General features: G+C 40.0%; 1 protein-coding gene across 3 annotated transcripts in view; it reads left to right on the forward strand.

Moving 5' to 3' along the window:
* CTNNA2 (catenin alpha 2) overlaps window positions 1–19,272 on the forward strand; it is a 463,429-nt gene that overhangs the window by 682 nt on the left and 443,475 nt on the right. The window contains exon 1 of one of the 3 annotated variants that reach the window (XM_008639874.2): window positions 5,613–5,708. The exons of 1 other annotated variant lie outside the window; for it this stretch is intronic. The gene's annotated coding sequence lies outside the window, so the exon portion shown is untranslated. Of the gene's footprint in view, window positions 1–5,612; window positions 5,709–19,272 lie in introns of those variants that run through there. One more of the 3 variants, XM_008639875.2, reaches the window with a different exon arrangement.

Here is a 19,272-nt window from a genome sequence, read left to right on the forward strand (position 1 = left end):
GTGTGAGGGGGGCGCCGGCGGGGAGGGGTCGCGGGGAGCGGGGCTGGGCGGTGGGGAGGGGGCTGCGGGCACCTCCTCCATCCCTTCCCTCTAGGCCTCTGCCAGGGTCTGAGACCTTCCCAAGCACCCGCTGCACATCCCAGCCAGCACCCAGCCCGAGAGGTGCCAGCTCCCAGCAGAGGATCTGCTCCGGTGGCGAGGAGCGAAAGTTTAAAGCGTGGCTTTGTCTTTGCGTGGAGCGCCGGGGATGGCGAGGAGCCGTGGGGATGTTGACTGGAAGGCGGCGGCAGCCAAAGTGTCTCGTTGTGGGGCTTCTTGGAGTGGAAGAAGTTTCGCTCGGCCATGGTGGTGGTTGGGAGCTGCCAGACTTGCCTGGCTGCCGTGCCCATCTGGGAGGTGGTGTTGGGGATGCTCAGGGGAACATCCATGCGCCAGGGCTTCGGGAAAGAAACTTCTATACCTCTTTACAGTGGGGTGTAGCGTGAGGTGGCAGGCGCTTCCTTCTCTGGAGGTTGGAGGGGTGAATGCCCTCCCTCGCATCTCTCTGGCTGCGTGTGATGCCTGGGTTCTTTCTAAGGTGATGCTCTGTCAGCTGGTGGTTGTGTTTCTCTCCTGTGGAGCATTTATTTGATTGCGAGTGTGCTTCGGACAATTCCAGCCTTTTGAAGCTTCTGTTTGCTGAATTCGAAGTTAGTTCATACTTCACCAGGATAGATACGTTTCAACCCCCCTGTTACTGTAGAAATCCAGATACCACAGCAGCCGATGCTACAGCACAGCTCTATCAGCCTGGATATTTAATGCGTATGTTACACATTACCTTGGCATGTATTGCTGAAAAATGTTGGACTTGTCAAGATTGCAGTGAGTGGTGTGTGTGTTTTGGAGTGCCAGGTAGATGAGGAGCATAAACAGGGGCAGGCTCAAACAATGCTGCTGATGTGAACACCAGATTTTCCTGCCTTTGTGGCTATTACGACGCTGCTGGTTTTCCTTTTTACCTGTAGTGCCAGTGATTGATATAATGCATTGTATCAGGCTTTTTGTGCTGCAGGTCGAACAGGATTCTTTCTAGAGGAGTGAAAGTACTGATGTGAAGGGTGAAGTTCTGCACTCAATTGTGTAAATGCTTGTTTACAGAAATACCACCTCAGCTGGGTACAAGGTAGCTGTAATTCCATTAATGGGCTCTGCTGATGACAGACGCCTCAACAGGAAAGCTCCAGTGTCACTTGAGCCCTTACATGGAAATACAACTGTAATTCATGCAGATTTTCTGAGAGCTCTTTTAATATTAATGTTGAGCATGCATGGTACTACTGAAATGCCTTTGAAGTCCTGAAAACCAAGAGTATTTGTACACTGAGGCTTTAAAGCCAAAGGAAGCAATTAGATCTTCTGCTCTGACCCCTTGACTGTTGTAGTCAGTTGGATTTCATCCAGTTTTTCTTAAGTGCAATAACTTGCATTCGGCTGAAACATGTCTTCCAGAAAAATTGGTATTTTGATCGGAAGGCAGTAAGAGGTAGAGAATCTGCTGTTTATTAAGTTATTTGGCTTCAGCTTCCAGTCACTGGTTAGTGATGTGCCTTTCTCCACTATGCTAAAGAACTCAGAGTATTTTCTTACCGTGAAAGTATTTATCTGCTGTAACCCAGTATTCAGCTTCTCCTCTACTTGAAAAGACAAATGAACTAAAATTCTTGAAATTTGTCACTGCGTGCATTTTCCTCACAACTCAGTTTCTGGGGATTGTTTTTTTCCAAATCCACTTTTTCAGCATTTTTATGAAACTGTGAGCTGGATACAGCACGCCAGAGCCTTGTCTCAGGAGTGTTTTGTGCATTTAAATATTACCTCTCTGGTGTTACTGTCCTGCTTCTGCATCACATTTACATATTAAACCTTCATTTGCAGCCCTGCATCTTGATCTCCTTCTCTCTGGGTACTCTCACTGTGGCAAACCCTTTGCAGGACTGTTTCTTTCCACAAGAGTTCATCATTCCATAGACTGGCATGTATTTTCCTGATTGCAGCTTTATAACTTTGTATGTGGCTTTTTAAAATAACGTTTTATTTCTAGCATTGATTGATTATACCCAACACTCCTGATGGCTTTTTGGAACTGATTTATCTCAGTTCTGTAGCACTCTATCAATTTATACTTGTGCAAATTATGTCATGATTTATGGTGTAGACTTACAAATAATTGAAAAGGTGTTTCGTGGTAGTGGCTCCGCCTTCAGGGAACTCCATGTTAATCTGAGTTATGTTGTGATGAGATCTGCTCAAAAGCTGTTCTTTTTTCTTTTTGAAATGTCACTTAACCAGTTCTTCACCAGTTTAATTGGTTCTGTTTTGTTGTCAGGCTCGCACAGAACACTGCACCAAGTGCCAGAGAAGTTTATACATGCAGACAGATATTTCTGCCAGTTGGAAGTATCAGTCATATCAAGGAATTAGACCACAATCATTTTAGAAAGTCAGCTTTCATTATTTTACTTCCTATTTTTTGTTACAGAGCTCTGAGGTATCAGTTGAGTCCCATATAATTTTTCTTAACTTACGGTTTTGTTCAGGACTGCCATTGTTCTAACCTTCCTACGTTTACAACCACTGTCTCACTGGGTCTTTTAGAGCATGGTTGTAACATAAATGTTCATTCAGACTTTTGGAATTTTCCCAGGATTTTCAGAATTCCTTAAAATCCATGTTGGTAGGACAGATAACTCCTTGGACACTTCTGAGAGTGCTCTTCATGGTGATCTTTGGTCCTGCTGACCGAAAATGTTTACTGCAAAGTAATACTGTTTTAACATTGTATTTGCAATGGGATGGAAAAGTAATTAATATTCTCATGAGGTACCAGCAAATTATCAAGTACTTTGCATATGCAGAATTGCTTTATGAATGTATCTGCCCTTTTGCACTATTGGTGGAACTCAGAGTCCCTGTTTAGCACCACACCTGTGTGACAGCTGAGATATCTTTTGTTCCTACGGTTTCCCCCCACTTTTTTTCTGCTGCCAAGAAATGTCTTCATCCTCACCTATTAGTTTTTTACACCCACTGTTTCAAAAAGTATGAATTTTTTATCGCTTAACACTTTTCTTCTTGTTACATATGAATTATAACCACAGTATTTATTGAAATCTGTTTTGTGGCCAAATTGTAGTAGTTATGACAATGCCTTGCAGGTATTACATGCTGTCTGAACACACCAGCATGAGGTTTTTTCTTTTTTTTTCCTGTTTGCAATGACAGAAACACATTTTATTACATTTTAGGTGAGTAGGCTTTGCTTTTAATACAGCATATTCCAAGGCTTGGCTAAAGAAAGCTCAGCTCTTTATTCACTTGCTCCATAGTTTGTTCAAAAGTGGACACAGTATAGGAATACTCTGAATTTAGATACAATATCAAAGGGTTGTGGAAAGAGAAGGGACAACTATACTGAAAGAATCATAAAACCACAGAATGGTTTGGGTTGAAAGAGACTTCTAAAATCATCCAGTCCCACCCCCTGCCAGGGGCAGGGACACCTTCCACTATCCCACGCTGCTCCAAGCCCCATCCAGCCTGGCCTTGGACACTTCCAAGGATGGGACAGTCACAGCTTCTCTGGGCATCCTGTGCCTCACCACCCTCAAGGGGAAGAATAAGTAAATAAATAATCAAATATGCAGTCGGAGATAAGAAAGGCAATGTACAGAAATAAAGAGTAGCACCACCAACCTGTTAGAAATCACAGTGACAGGCTTAGGATGTAACTTGATGGGAGGTTTTGTGGCTCAGGAATTGGTCCCTTGGAGCTGGTTTAGTTAAGATGCAAGAAGGAGATATAAAAAAGACCAGAGTGGGAAGGGAAGGTGAAAGTTACAAAAAGAAAGTTGTATTTCACAGGAGGGTGAGAGCTACTCCTGACTGAGATAAACTTGTTGATTTCATATAAACACCACATTTGTTACATTTGTTAGGATAAAGGGCTCAGAAAACTTTCCTGAGGCACAGCTTTCCAAGCCAGCAGGCTGGTGCAGGGAGCAGGAGCAGCTGAGGCTCTCATTCCTCTCTGGAGGTCCAGTACTGATGGGTGAGATCCTCCAGCTGGGTCAACAACACCTGAACCTGACTAGGAGCAAATTGCTGCTGAGTCCAGCGTGCCTTGAGCAGTGTTGGAAAGTAAAAAACCAGGATTTTTTTAAGACTACTGTAACAGAAAAGTTGAAGAGGTGACAACAAAGAACAGAAACCAGGTTTTGTCCTGTATAAAAGAAGTGGTTGATAATTAGGTTAACAACGTCCTAAGTTCTGGTGTCCCCAACATAAGAAGGACATGGAACTGTTGGAGCAAGTCCAGGGAAGGCCAAGAAGTTGAGAAGGGGACCAGAGCATCATTCCCATGGAGACAAGTTGAGAAAGTTGGGGCTGTTCATCCTGGAGAGGAGAAAATTGTGAGGAGACCTCAGAGCCCATTCCAGTATCAGAAGGGGCTGCAGGAAATCCAGAGTGGGATTGTTCATCAGGAACTGTAGTGACAGGACAAGGAGTGTTCGGTTCAAACTGAAAGAGGGGAACTTTAGGTTAGAAATACAGAAAAAATTCTTGGCTGTGAGGGTGGTGAGGCCCTGGCACAGGTTGCCCAGAGCAGCTGTGGCTGCCCCTGGATCCCTGGAAGGCCAGGTTGGACAGGCTTGGAGCAACCTGGGCTAGTGGAAGGTGTCCCTGCTCATGGCAGGCAGTGGAACAAAATGATCTTTAAGGTCCCTTCTAAACTAAACCATTCCAAGTTATTTTAAGTTATTCTAAGTTATTGTATTATTGCTTCTTATTTAGAGGGATGCATCGTACACCTAAATATACCCCAGAGTGATAACACTGTTGTATCAAGTCTTTGGTTGGGCAGGCTCAGCATTCTACAGCTGTAAATGAATTTTGTATCAGGTTTCTGGATAAAAGCTCTGCGTCTCAGTTTTCTCATGGTCTCCTCAGCATCACACACGAGCCACTGAGAAAGCAGTGATATCTGGTTCCAGGCAGGGGTTGGACACAGAAAGGCATTCGTGAATGTTTCCAAACAGTAGGATAGGTTGAAGTCATATTTATACAACAAAAGATCAGCTGCTCTGTGAAAATAGACTGTTGTGACCATCACTTAACAGTACACTTGTTTGGAAGGCAAGATTTTCGTGTTCCTTGTGTTTTGAATCATTTTTTGTTTTGGCATGGAATGAGCAGGTGGATTTTAAAAAGGCCAGCAAAATTAAAACTCTTTCCTCTAGCAGGACTATCCTTCTCCCCACTCCCCCATACACATTTTATTGTCTTAGATATCTTGTGCTGTCATCAGACAAAGCATTTTGAGTTTTAAAGGGGCAGGAGGAAAGCTTTTCTGTATTTTTTCACTGGTTGTGTGGAGAAAGCACACCTTTCCTCGGAGTACTTTAACTCTGCTGAATCAGCATTTTCTGATAGCAAGGCTTTTTTTTTTTTTTTTTTCCTCCTTTGGAGTATTTTTTGTCTAGCTGTGCTTTTCAGCCACATCACCCCCTGCATTAGTATTCTGGTACAGAGAACAGTGGAGAGACATTTTCAACATTGCAGCAGAGACTGCCCAAGTTTTCAGGCTTTGTAAGTAATGTGAATTTCTCAGTTAAGTGAAGCTGAATCCTGTAACATTAAGGACGTCTCACAGGGGTTGCATTGGAGAGGTAAGAAAAACAGTAGATACTGCAGTTATACAAAAGAATTTCTGTGTTCAGAATATTTCAAAGATATTTTTGCAGACACTCCAATCTGCTGTTATTACTGGTGTTAAAGTAATTATGATGTGACATTTCTTTCTCCTGTGGACTTGTCCTTTTCTTTGCAACTCTGTATTTTAAAAAAACCAAGCATATGTTACAATATGCTTAATGCAGACGAGAATATTAAAATGGAAGGCAGTTTGAATGTAAGTGGAACTTAAATTCTGAATGCAAAAAGTGTAAGTGGTTTTGTCAGGGGAGGCTCCCAGTTGCCCAGGTGACTTCTGCAAATGGGGCTTAAGCTTTTAAGTTACTTAAAGCTTCTAAATGGATTATTCACTTTGCCCTTTTCTACAACTAATCAACCTTAATTTTTAATACGCTGTTATTTACTAACAAAACCCACTCTGCTGTATTCCATTGAATCTCTTTTTATGGCAATTCTCCATTACAACTCATTCAGCACAGCAGGGGCAGCTGAATCTCTCCGTTCTCTAAGTTGTGCTTGTAAAGAAAGGATCAATGGCAAATATTCCTTATGTTTTAAATACAGAAGCTGTGTCCATCCTGTGCAGAGCTGGCAAAACCACTTTTATCAGTTCTCTATATCTTTTCAGACATCAAAAGAAACTCCAAATGACTTCTTCCTAGAGATTTAACTTTCAAGTTAGACAGTGGAGTAAAGCACTTAAAAACAGAGTAAAATTTCAGTAAGCACTGGTTTCAGTTCTGTTTTAGTGCCATCATGTCACTGGCAATAGTTGTGTCCTTTCCAGGTGATCCACACTAAGAAAAATGAATAAAATCTTTCAAGAAGAGAATTTTTTGCGAACAGATAATCTGAGGCAGATGTTTTTATCTGATTAGGTATTTTTTTTCTCTTTGCTACTTCTAGAAAAAACGTATTGGGATAGTGAAATGTCTTCTTCAAAACTGTTCGGTGACTTTTGAGTTAATTTGGAGATTTCTTTAAATAAACATTTTTAAGTAAACGAGTGAATAAAAATCAACAGAGAAAAGGTGTGATGTCCTCTGTCATTAAATATTAACTTTCTTGAATGTTACTATCAGATCTCTCTTCCTGATATAAAATCACCAGCTGTGGTAAGTTACTCATGGGTGAATTCTTCATTATATTTATGGAGAAACTTTGAATATAGAACCCAAATACTCTTTTTTCTTCTGCATCTCTGTAAAAAAATCATATGATGAAAATGGTTATTTCATTTTTTACCAAAATAGAACAGGATTGTTTCTAACTTTTTTTTATTGTGACAGAATATTTAAGTAAAATTTTGTCATCTGTGCTTGATAGAGAATTTATCGAAGTGCTTTGTAACTTGTTATCCCATGGTTACAAATGTTGCCTGTTCAGATAAGAGACTGTACAGACTTATAAGAAAAGGTATAAAAGAGATAACAACTAAAATATGAAGTGAGAAAAATCCAGGGTAAGTAGGAAAGTAGTTCTTCCATGTGTAAAATATGGAAAAGCTGGTTACTTTAGTTCTTGCAATTAAAATCCACAGGTTGAATTTTAAAATCTAAAGATTTTAAAATTTAAAATTTTAACCTTAAAATGAAGTTATAGAATAGCAAAGAAAAAACTTCCATAAAAGTGCCATTTGCTACCACTTTTTTTTTTCCCCTTAATGGGGTCAAAGTGAGAGAGATTCATATATTTTTATTGCAGCATAGGAACTCCTTTCTAGTTCTTGTGCAGATAGTCTTCAGTGCTTACTATAATCAAGTCAGAAATGCAAATTCAGGATTACAGCTGCTTAGTCTAATTTTAAACGTCTCTATTATCTCCGTCATCTCCATTCCCAGTGCTTGGATGCTCCGCAGAAATACTTCTAAGAACAAGAAATCATCAGGAAGCCCATGAATGAAGGAGGATGAGGTGGTGTAGGGAGAGAATCAGAATAAAAACACTCTGACAAATGTCCTGCTTGGCTGGGAGCGCTGCTCAGAGGCTGCAGAGTTTGCAGAGCTGTTACTTGGCTCACATGGGTGGCCCCATGCTCCCCCTAAAATTCAAGCTGAATTTCATTCAGCGTCTTTTGGACTCTTGGCCTTGCTGAGTATTGTTTCTGGGTCACAGCTGATATCTAGAAAGAACAGGAATGTGAAGAAAAGGAAAGAGAAGAACTATTTCCATCTTATGATTTCATTTTCCTTGCATGGCTTAGGGAGAATTCCGTACATGGCTAAGGCAGCAAACCGAATCCCTTGATGTGTTAATTTGCTCTCGCACACTAATTGCATCCTTGAACAAAGTTTTACTTTTTTTTTTTCTTTTTTTTTCTTTTACACTCAAATTCCAACCCTCTCGCTCAGGCCTGAGCCCAGGGGATGCAGGTGAGTGTAAGGGAAGTGCTCAGGTGCTTTCTAGATGCTAAAGAGCAGTGGGGACGCAGGTCCTGGGCAGGATTGTCTTCTACCCATGCTGTGTTTGGATGAAAACCAGCATCAAGTCTTATACACATTTTAACATTCTCTGTGTGCTTTTCTCATCTTCTAAATAACTTAAGTGCATTTCCAGAGCGTTTTTTACAAATATTTTATGGCTTGCCTTGTTCTAATTCTGTACTTACTACCAACTGTGTTTTTGTTTACAAATTCAGCCTAAGAACTAGAAAATGTCTGGGGTATCTGTGTTCAGGTATTTACCTTCATTTGGCTGGGTAAGAAACAACATTTTATTATTGTTTTTAATTATATTTAATATATTTAATTATAATTTCCTTAACGTGATCAGGGAAACCATCACCTTGCTTCTTGTGAAGTCTTCTTGGAACGCCAGCCAAAGGGATTGAATGGTCCCAGGTGATCTCAAACACTGCAGCACAACCTAATTTACATGACAGAGTAGTATGGAAGCGTACATTTTGTGCAAACATAGCCAAAAAGCCTTCAGAATTAATGTCTTGAGGTAGTTGAGAAAGCTGAGTGACTGTAGTAGCCATGGTAACTTTTTTCCCTTTTGCTTTTAAGTAGAAACCTCGCTGATTACAAGGCTCCATGTGAGACTTAAGCTGGGGCTTAGCAAACTACAAATGTGGTGGCAGCAAAGGAAAAATCACAGATAACTGGACAGATTCAACACAGGGAGAGCAGTGTGGATTGGATGCAAAAATAGTAGGCGTGCAAACTCAATTAGGTTGAGAGCTGTAATTGTGACAGAGTTGCTTTTTTGGAGGCTCCACACTCCATATTCTGATATTTTGCTACTACTTTTAGAACTGTTTTGGCTTGACATGTGCTGAAGTTGCACATCCCCTTTAGCTCAGATGCTGCCAGACACTGACTTTGGACTGACAGATCCTTGCAAACTTGATTGCATCCTAAGGGTGGAGTCAGCTTAACTTTATTTTAATTGTTTTTTGGCTTTTGGGTTCACGAGAATGATGCTGAGATGCACTGACAACATGAGTGTGCTCAGGTCTCTTGTCAGCTTAATGAGTTTATTTTTGCTGGCTGGTTGACAGCCAAAAGAAACCAAAGAAAATTACATAGCCCAAGAACAGCTTCTTGGCTGGTTTTTCATAAAAAGATCAGTCAGGAGGAAGGGGAAACACTAGAGATGGATATTTTGAATATTTCTTTTTTTTTTAAATCAGTTTTTCCATAATGGTGTGAAAATAGAGGTCTGATAGTTTTGCTCTCTCTGCACCATAAACACATTAGAGGTGGTGTGAGGTCTGTTCTGGTGCCACGATATCCAGAAGAAAGGTTTGTGCCAGATAATCCACAGTAATTAAATATTTCATGAAACAGAGTGAGAGTGAGATGGGCTGTGCAATGATTAGGACAGGGGTGGATCAGAGCAATCAGTGTTTGATTACACAAAAGGAACCTCTAAGGAAGGACTGGAAACCACATTCCCCAGAGAAATACCATAGGAAGTTTATCAAGGGATAGTGCTGGATTCTACACCTGGAATGGACAGCCCTGGATGTATGGACAGACTGGGGAATGATATCCAGCTCAGGATATTCTGTGATTTTTAGAAAATAAGGTATTACAGTTTAAACACTCCAGGTGTGTTTGTAATTACTGGTGTGAATTGGACAGTTTGATTGGATCTCCAGAATTTTTGAGTGACCTTCTACAGTCACCCCTTGGCTGGGGTGGTTTGGATGTTTCTCTTTCATCATTGTTTTTCATCATAAGCTTTTCCTTGGGGTGAAAGCAAGGTCATGTAAATGAGGAAAAAATTTTGAAATCACTCTTTTAAAAAGTGTGTTTTTAGTAATTTCCACCTAGCTTTAATTAGAAATTGGAATGGAAGTCACCTCTGGGGCATTATAGTTCGGGTATGGGAAATAGAGGGAAAGCACAGCTGCTGTGGGACAGGTACATCACAGCAAGACTTTTAACAGCTTCAAGTACTTAGAGGTCCCTTTATTAGGAGGAAAGTATGTAAATACAAAAAAAGAAGAAGTACTGTGTCTGAGCAGATAAACCTCCTTCAAGCATTAAAATAAAACTAAAGCACCCATATTGAATCTGAGCTCTGGTCTTCACGTAATCCTCCTTTTGCCTTGAATCTGAAATCCGTTTCTCCAATTTCAAGAAATGTGCAAAACATGAGGAACACTTAACAAGGATTGAGTAGAAAGATTTATTTTACCAGGAGCCTCTTCCAGCGTTGCAGATGGTTTCTGGCTGTCTTGTCTAAGGCACTAGTTTGGGTATTCAGATTATGCAAGATTAAACCCTTGATCTTTTGAAATTAATTACAGAATTTTCATCAATGTTGCAAAGCTCTTACCCAACATTTCTGGAGCTGGTTCTGCCTTTGGCTGTGGACTGTGTGTCTTTTAAGTGTAGCTGGAGCCAGTCCTGTATGCTATTACAGTGATACATAGATTACTTCTATCTCTGGAAAATTCGAATTGTTTCTCTGTGTTACCTTATAGAGCTGTTGTGAGCACTGATTGTGTCTGTTTAGAAAGCAGATGATTTGTGTGAGCAGGATTTTTTTTTGCCATTTTAACATTAAAAAAAAAATTAGCAATAAGTGTCTGGTACATCAGCTCTTCTTTGCATCTGATTTCTGAGCGGCTGCAAATATACAATATTTACTGCTCAGTCTTTCATTTTAATGAGCTATTTTTTGTGGTGTTGATTTAATCTGAAGACTGCTTTTCCTCTGAAGTGAGAAGCTTCTTCTGTCATGTTGGGACATTTGAAGAAAACATTATAGGTGGACTCAGTTCCCTGAATATGATGGAGACACCTTGCAGTGTTCAGCTTTGCTCTTCACTTAGGTTGTGGGTCTCACACAGGTTTGATTCTGTACAATATTCTGGGTCATAACTCAGTGCCAAAAACAACCCCAGCTGTACCAAAGCACTGAGTTACTTGAGTGTCACTGTATTTCTCCCAAAAGGTGCTGATGTGGGTGGAAAGATGCCCTGGGTCCAGGAACCACAACTCAGGGTCAGTCTTTAGTGTGGCAAGGTACATGAAATGTTGGTGAAATTTGGTGAGAGAACTGACATCTCAGAGAAAATTTTCAAAGTGGAAATAGAATTTCAAATGTTGTCTTAAATTATGGGTCTGACAGGTACGTGTATCTTACACTCTGTGTGATGAATCTGAATTAACTCTGGGCCTGTGTTTCTGAACACAGAGTACTGTGGAAAACATCACAAGGAGAGATGCAAGATCTGTCAAGGGCAGTGATCACAGTCAATATGTTAGAAGGGTTTCGTTATTTGTTTCTCCAAGGCAATTTTGCTGTCTGAAGAACAACTGTTGTGTTTTCATTTTTGGATCCCACTAAATCAAATGGATTTGGTGATGGTGTGTAATCACTTGGATTTCTTCTGTCACAGCAGTGATACCATACCACCATGTGCAGTCCTTGCATCTGTTTAATCACCATTAAAGAAGCTGTTAGGTTTTTAGCCATATTTATCAAGGTCCTCTATCGTGAAAATGCGAAGCAGATACTCACCACCGCCTTCTACTGGAAGTTGTCCCTGCCCATGGCAGGAGGTTTGGAACTAAATGATCTTTAAAGGTTCCTTCCAACCCAAACCACTGTGTGATTCTATGATCCTGTGATTTTGTTCTTTTAAAGAAAGATTTTATTGAGAGTCATTCCTAAAATTCAATCCAAACTTCACACCAAAGAAGTGTATGTCTATACATTCCTAAATAACGGAGTGAAAATTACGTGTCAGTAGTATTTTTAAAACTAAAACCATTTGGATGTGTTAAAATTGAGTTCTGCACAATATTGTGAAAAAGCTGAAAAATAGCAAACCTTGGTTTTTATTCTGATAAATTATTATGCTTCAGGTGATTTCCAGATGTCTTACGTGTTAAAGTAATGAGCACTTCCCATGCCAAACTGTTTTTTGCTAAGTTAGGTTCTTAAGCCAAAGGAAAAATTAATTTTTAAGAGCTGCATTTCTGTGAAGATTGTTACAAAATGCGAATCGTTGTAGTGAGGCCTCAATAAAAAGCAATCTATTATTCCTTGTGTTTTATTTCAAGACAGCTGAATGTAGGGAGATGCTTTTTTGCTCCACACTTGCTCAGAGTTGCTGCAGTCCAATGTTTGCTGTCCTGGTGCTATTTTTGTTGCTGCTGTTTGTGTTGAAGACTTGTGATTTCATTAACAGTTATTTTAAAACCTGAGCAACCTGACAGAGGGCTAAATAGAGCATAATTCTGTTTCCCATGTAGATAAGCACAGCAACACATGAATAAAAATCAGGTTGGCCTCTCCTCCACGCTTCACAAGTCTCCTGTGTGGCTTTGGCAGCCTTTGGGAAATGGGCCATGTTATCTTTAATTTTTTAAATAATTAGCATTACTTTAATCCAAAGTGTATTTCTAGATCAATTTAAGAATAATAATAGTTGTGGTTGTTAAGACTCCTTTTTTTCTGGCTGTTTTTGTCTGTGTTCCTGGCATGGGGGAGTGGGATCTTAGCCTATTAGCCACCTTCCCTGGGTGGGAAGCCATGCATTGAGTGAAGGAGTGAAACAATTTTCCCAGACTTTGAGCCTGTTGTGATAACCCTTGAAACCCCAAACTCGTGTCCTACATGTTAACCTCACCTAGAGCTTCCACAAGTCATCCTAAGAGAGGGTCTTTGTCACTCAGGCTGTCACAACACAGGCTTGTGTTTGTCCTTGGAATTAAGCAACTTTGATTAAATTACACATGCTCTCCTGGTCCTTGTTTTTCTGGCCTTAAAGAGTGGTGTGGCGACCTTCTGCTGACACTACAGGGAATGTGGGCTTTGTTGATGAATTTGAGATCTGCCCCTGATGTTTCAACCAGAGGCACTTGTTCTACAACACCAGCTTTGTTTTTTGGGGTTATCACTGTGACTTTGGTCCCTTCTCTACATTAGGTCCCATGTGCTAATACTTGTATTCATTTGATGTGATTTGCTTAATGTAAGAAAGCAAGCCCGTGCTACATTTATTTTTAAGTGAAGAGAAAAAAATTACTTTCTCTGGAATGATGACAATGAGCTGTTTATTACCACAAGCTGTGCGTTTTATTTTCTTTTACTTAGAAAGCAGTGATTTGTCTGAATTTTTGGAGTGGTTTTTAAGTGAATAATGATATAAGAGCCTTCTTACTTGAGGCTTCTTATAAATGTGGTTATTTATATGAGGAAAAATTGTTCAAGCGTGGATTATTTATGTGGAGGAGAAAACTGGCTCTGGATTGATAGAATTTTTCTTTCCCATCTGCTCTGAACGAATTTGTTTTCTCTGTGAGCAATGAGTGCTCTCTTGCAACTTTGTTTTAGATACTTAGGAGCTCCTTGTACTACTCCCCTTGGTAAAGTGATCCAATTCCAACCTCACCTTTTGTTCTTCAAGGCAAACTTTGTTCTCTCATGTCTTCAAAGAAGTGTTGTGGCCTTTCCCCTTTCAGTTTTAGCAGACCTGGTTTCATAAGGCATTTAAAAAGTAGAATTGAATGGGGTTTTTTTCCTTTAGTCTAGTGGCATTGTCATGTTTTTTCCTTAATTTTTTCTTTTTTCTTTTTTTTTTTCTCTACAACAACTAAGAAGATTAATTGCACTTTGCCCCCACCCCCTTTTGATTTCACTTTTGATGCCAGTCCCTTTCTCAGATGGTCCAGTCTATGCCTGGAGCCTGGGCTCAGCCTGCCGAGGTGGCTGTGATGTCAACTTACTCACCAGAATGTTTCAAAATGGGTAATTCTGCCATTGGGAATGTGCAGTTTTTGGCCAAAAGAGCATCCAAGCAGCCTTCCTAAAGCATTTTTAATTATTGACAGTAGAGAGAGATGTGGAGGGGTTTATATCAATAAAGATATCTCCTACCTACGGCCAAGAATGACCTAATTTATTTATTTTTTTTTAGGTACACCAGCAGGATCTATCTGTAAACAGTTTCTAAGCAACAGCTCCCTGTCCTCTAGAAAGAATGTCACATTTTATTCGTGGCTCCTGGGTTTTCGAGCCCTTCTGCCCAAATCTGCCCTGGTTAGGGGGAGGTTGGAGTCTCTTCAGCAAGGACAGCTCTCCTCTTTTGTAGTACCAACACCCACCTACAGCTCGATGAGGTGTTGGAAATTAAAAAATCACTGTCTCCTTTAGTGCTGCTTTCCCAACAGCTTTGCTGTCACAGGCCAGCACTGTGAATTATTTCTGTGCAGCTTCATAAACAATCTGTAGTGATCAAAGAGCCCATATTTCTACTTCCATTTAAATCCAGGAGGTGACAAACCAGAAACACCTAAGTAATTTTTTTTTTTTGTTTTAATGATTACATGGTTTGAACTGGTTTTAAGGGAAAAAGTAAGTTTTCCCCACAGCACAAGAGGTCTCTGTTTACACCAAGACTTGTGTGGCATCTGTCTCAGACTGGGGAAATTCAGAGGTAAAGAAAATGAGAGCCCTTTGCTATCAGATTTTTACTAATCCTGTCCCTGAAAGTGTCCAAGGCCAGGTTGGACAGGGCTTGGAGCAGCTTGGTCTAGGGGAAGGTGTCCCTGCCCATAGCAGGGTGTTGGAAGGAGATGGTCTTTAAGGTCCCTTCCAACCTAAGCCATTCTGTGGTTCTCTGATACCACCAGAATCTTTTACAAAAATGTTAACCTGTGGCCTGTGGAGATGAAGAAATTGGTTCAGGCTGTTGGAACTTGGAGAGTCATAGATGTCAAGTTCTGTATCTGATCTACCACATCCTGCCTTAGCTGGGACTGCTTTTGAGGTGGAAGAGCACAGATCTTGTGGGAAGCAGGTTTTGCACCAGAGTACATTGTAGTGGAAGATGATCATAAACTCATTTACTATGAGGTGGGGAAGAGTCAGCTGGAATCTGTCTCCCATATTTCAAGAAAAGCAGCCTTCATGAAAACACAGTGGAGGCTGCTTACAGAAGAAGCTTGAATTATATCATACTAATTCCATGCTCCCATTTATGAGATATGTTTGCCAACTCTGTGAGGCAGCAGAAGTAAACTTCTAGTTTGTTGAAGATTTGGGAGGAAGAAGAGTAACTTCAGCAGAGGATGGTAGCACCTGCAGAAATGTTTTGTTCATTTTACTTGGTTATTTTAATTTGCTCTCTGTTTTCTCCTACTGTTACGCAGTATTTCAGTTTGAAAAATGGTCTTGCTGCTTTTATTAACAGAGAAGGCCTGTGGATGTTGGAACTGTGTGCATTTGAGCAATGGTTATGATTGATAATACAGGCTGTAGCCTGTGGCCTGATTTAAGGGAATTGTAGAATTTATTTCTTCTCTAGATGAGGTAAAATGATAGGTCTTGGTGTGCTTTTGAGAAAAACAGAGCTCTCTGTATATGTTTCCTCTGCTGTTGTGAGGAGCTGTCTAGTTTCTTAAAACTGTCTTTGATTACAAATCAAACAAAGGAAATAGAGATTTCTGCCACATACAGAATGGGGAGTGAAAAAGTAACGGAGGCACTTTTCTGGCTTGCATTAAGAAATAAAACTGAGTAGAAGGAATTCTGAAAGAGAGGTTAGATATTATGATGTGCAAGTGGGAAGCACAACAAGAAAGGAAGTTTAGAATACCTGTCTGTTTAAAACTTAACATCAAAGTTAAAAAATCTGGAGTTAGAAGACAGATGAAACTTGAGCTTTTGAAGAAATTTTTATGAAAAGGGCAATAAAACTGAGATTTGTGATGGTCTTACTCTTTAGGGGCTGCTAGGGTGGCTTCCTGTCAAATACCATAAAAACAGGCTGATGAAAAACCAAGAGTAAATTCTGGTTTTTACTGTTTTCAGCATTCTCACCTTCTCCATTACATTTTGACCAAGAGTAGTGTATCATCATAAAATTCAGACTAAAAGTGAGCTTTTGGGGCTTTATGCCTTTCTGTTCATTTCTTAGGTAAAGAAAATGGTAATCTCAGGCAATCCCTACCAATATTTGGCTGATATTTCCCTCTAGCTTTGGGCGAAATTTACCTGATTATTTGTCTTTCATATAGAATAATTCCTTATTATTATCATTATTTCTCTGTTATTCTGTGAGACATAGATGTCCCACTGAAAGAATGTCTCTATTACTTAAATATTCCACTGTATACTAAATATTCTTTTCTGTACAAGGCAAATTCTTCTACCTTTGCAAGCTCTGGGTTTACAGGAAAACCTCCCTTTTCACAAGCAAACTACTGTAGCTTTGTTTCCTGCATATATTAACAAAATGCTTGAAGATTGAAGGGAGTGAACATGCAGTGAGTCATCTTGTGTGGAGAATAAAACCTGATATATTTGTGAATGAAATCCAGCTTTGTGAAGTGGAGCGTGTAGTTTATTATTGCTGCTTTTTGGGTTTGTTTGGGTTTGGTATTTTTAGAAAATTTTTGCTTTTAACAGATGTGTGAGGAAAGCTTTAATTAGACTCTGGAAGTGCTGTCATACACACACTTTGTGGATCTGCAAATATTGGGATGAATTGAATTTAGTCGAACTTTAATATGACTGGGAATATCTGCCTGAGATGTTTTGAATAATTTTTGGAGGTGCCTCCCTTGACTCTGTTTCAGGAGCTTTGATTCCTAAATCTAAACATGAACATGTGGATGCCTAAAAAGTTTGGAAGTGAACTGAACACTGAAAGCTTGAAGTTCCTTGACTGTTGTGTATTAGAACAAGTGTAGGATTTTAGCAGAATTGTGAGCTGGTCTGATGACATCTCTGGAATGCCAAAGTCTGCCCAAGTGCAAGCATTGTACAAAGATGTCTGCAACTCAGAAAATACTAAACATGCTGATCGCAGGGAAAGTTAATAATAAAATCTGTCCTTCTTTCTCTAATGGTGGCTGGAAACAAAGAGGACATGTATGGTTTGATTGATCCCTGGATGTTCCATCCAGCCTCTAAGAACCAGCTGTTATGGACTCCCCGAGTCTCAGGGCAGCAACTGGACCAGAGTTTTTAATTGAGGACAGATAAGTTATTGTTTCACAGCTTCCCTCATTAATGTTCCCTTCACCTCTCAAATACCCTGCTGCAATTGGTTCCAAGAATCTGAGGGGAGAAATGTTGCTTGTTTGATGCTTTGAAATCTGATGAGTGAAGAATTTGAGATGCATTTAAGTTCTTGTGTCATAGGAGCTATGGTGAGTTCTGTTCACCTCCATGCTATCTGTCCTCTCATAGAATCATGGATTGGTCTGGGTTGGAGGGGACCTTAAAGATCATCCAGTTCCAACCCCTTGCCATGGGCAGGGACGCCTTCCACTACCCCAGGTTGCTCCAATACTGTCCAGCCTTGCCTTGGACACTTCCAGGGATGGGGTATGGTTTAATCATATTTCTTCTCTGTGATTTATTTAAAAATTGAATAATGAGGTGTGCTTAGGCTCTCTTCATAGAGAAGCATTCAATGGAGACTCGAGGTGGAAGGACACAAGGCATTAAGGATGTAGGTGTGTAATAGATTTATATAGTGACATACAAGTATTTCCCTCTTCCCTCTTTTCCTGAAAAAAGCTGTGCAGAACTTCAGGTTTTCAGAGGGCTCCGGGATCAGTTGCTCACTTCAAGCCAACCATTTTACATGTAGAGTTACTTTTCCCCATGTTTTTCCCATGTTGTTCTCCAATTTGTGCAGTGGTGAGAAATGCATTGTTATCAGCCATTTTTGCCCCATGTCACTGAGCTTGATAAGATCTGCAATCTGAGCAGGGAGATTTGTGATGGAGTGTTCTGCTTTATTTATTTATTTATATATTAATCATTAGAAACAGTCACTTTACTCTTCCCCTCCTTTTTTTCCAAGTGGTGGCAGGAATTCCCTCTGGGGACTGGTGGTACCGTACAAGTTAAATAAGGAATATGTGAGGTTGTGCTTTTACCTTCCAGAAAGCTCAGAATGCATTTAGATAAAGGAATTAATTAACAGGCAGTATAATTGTATTTCATGGACTGAAGTTTTGCAGTGAAGTAGGAAAAGCTCAGTGAGGATGAGGCAGAATTTGTCTGAAGACAACTTTACTGAAGTGTAGTCAGGGATCACAGGAGAGGAAAACTTGGTTTTGAAGGAGCTTGGGACTAAAACTGCTACTGTTGAAAACATCTGAAACAGTGATCACAGAACTTCTGGTTCAAAGCCTTGTAGGAGGTGGGGGAAAAAGGCAAATTCACTATGGTAGTGTTTAATCTCCAAAAAGAACTATGGATACAGGGGAACATGATTAAAAGGCAATTAAAAAGAACACTTTGGGATTTTGTTCTTGAGAAACTTCACAGAGTTACAGAATCGTTTAGATTGGAAAAGACCTGGGAAATCATAGAGTCCAACCATTTCAAGGCAGTAAGGAAAATAAATAATATTCATTAAAACAGAAAATGAGGGAAAGGCAGTGAGGACTCAGGACAGCAGTGAAAGCTACTTTTAGATAAGAGAATTTTTTTAAAAAAGGTATCATAATGTGCAAGTATTCAATGCCCAAAATATTATCTGGGAGGCCAAAAATAATTCTGCAAAAATGTTAAAGATGTGAAAACCAATTATGAATCTTTTTCAAATGCTTTGGAAGCAAGAAGTGTTGCAGAGAGTTGGCAGCCAGTAGAAAAGGGAGGTAGGAAAGGTGGAGGCAAAGAGGATGAGGCCCAAAAGAAAAGCCAGGGAGAGTCTGTGCATCCTTGTTGCCTGTGAAGCAGCCCCTGAAGGATGTTCACAGGGAAGCTTCCAGAAAAGATGGCTGAGACTGAAGTGTTGATTAAAGGTGTTTTAGAGGCAATGGATACAATGAGTAATATCTTGTCACTAAAATTGAATTACTTCCTAGCTCACCATGTATTCTTGTTATTCGTGTTTGGTCTCACCCTTTTTCCCCTGTCTCAGATACAACAACTGCCTCAGGGGTCAGGTTTCATAGCACTGAGAGCATTGATTAGATCCTGGATTGACATGCCAATTTTTATGACTACTTAATATATTTACTTTGTTTGAAGAGGTGCCCTTGTCACCTTGTTTTTTCTTGTTTTTTTGTGTTTTTTTTTGTTTGGTTGTTTGTTTTTTTTTTTTTTTTT

The sequence above is a fragment of the Corvus brachyrhynchos genome, unplaced genomic scaffold, assembly GCF_000691975.1.
Source record: "Corvus brachyrhynchos isolate BGI_N302 unplaced genomic scaffold, ASM69197v1 scaffold166, whole genome shotgun sequence".
NCBI classification, from domain to species: Eukaryota; Metazoa; Chordata; class Aves; order Passeriformes; family Corvidae; genus Corvus; species Corvus brachyrhynchos.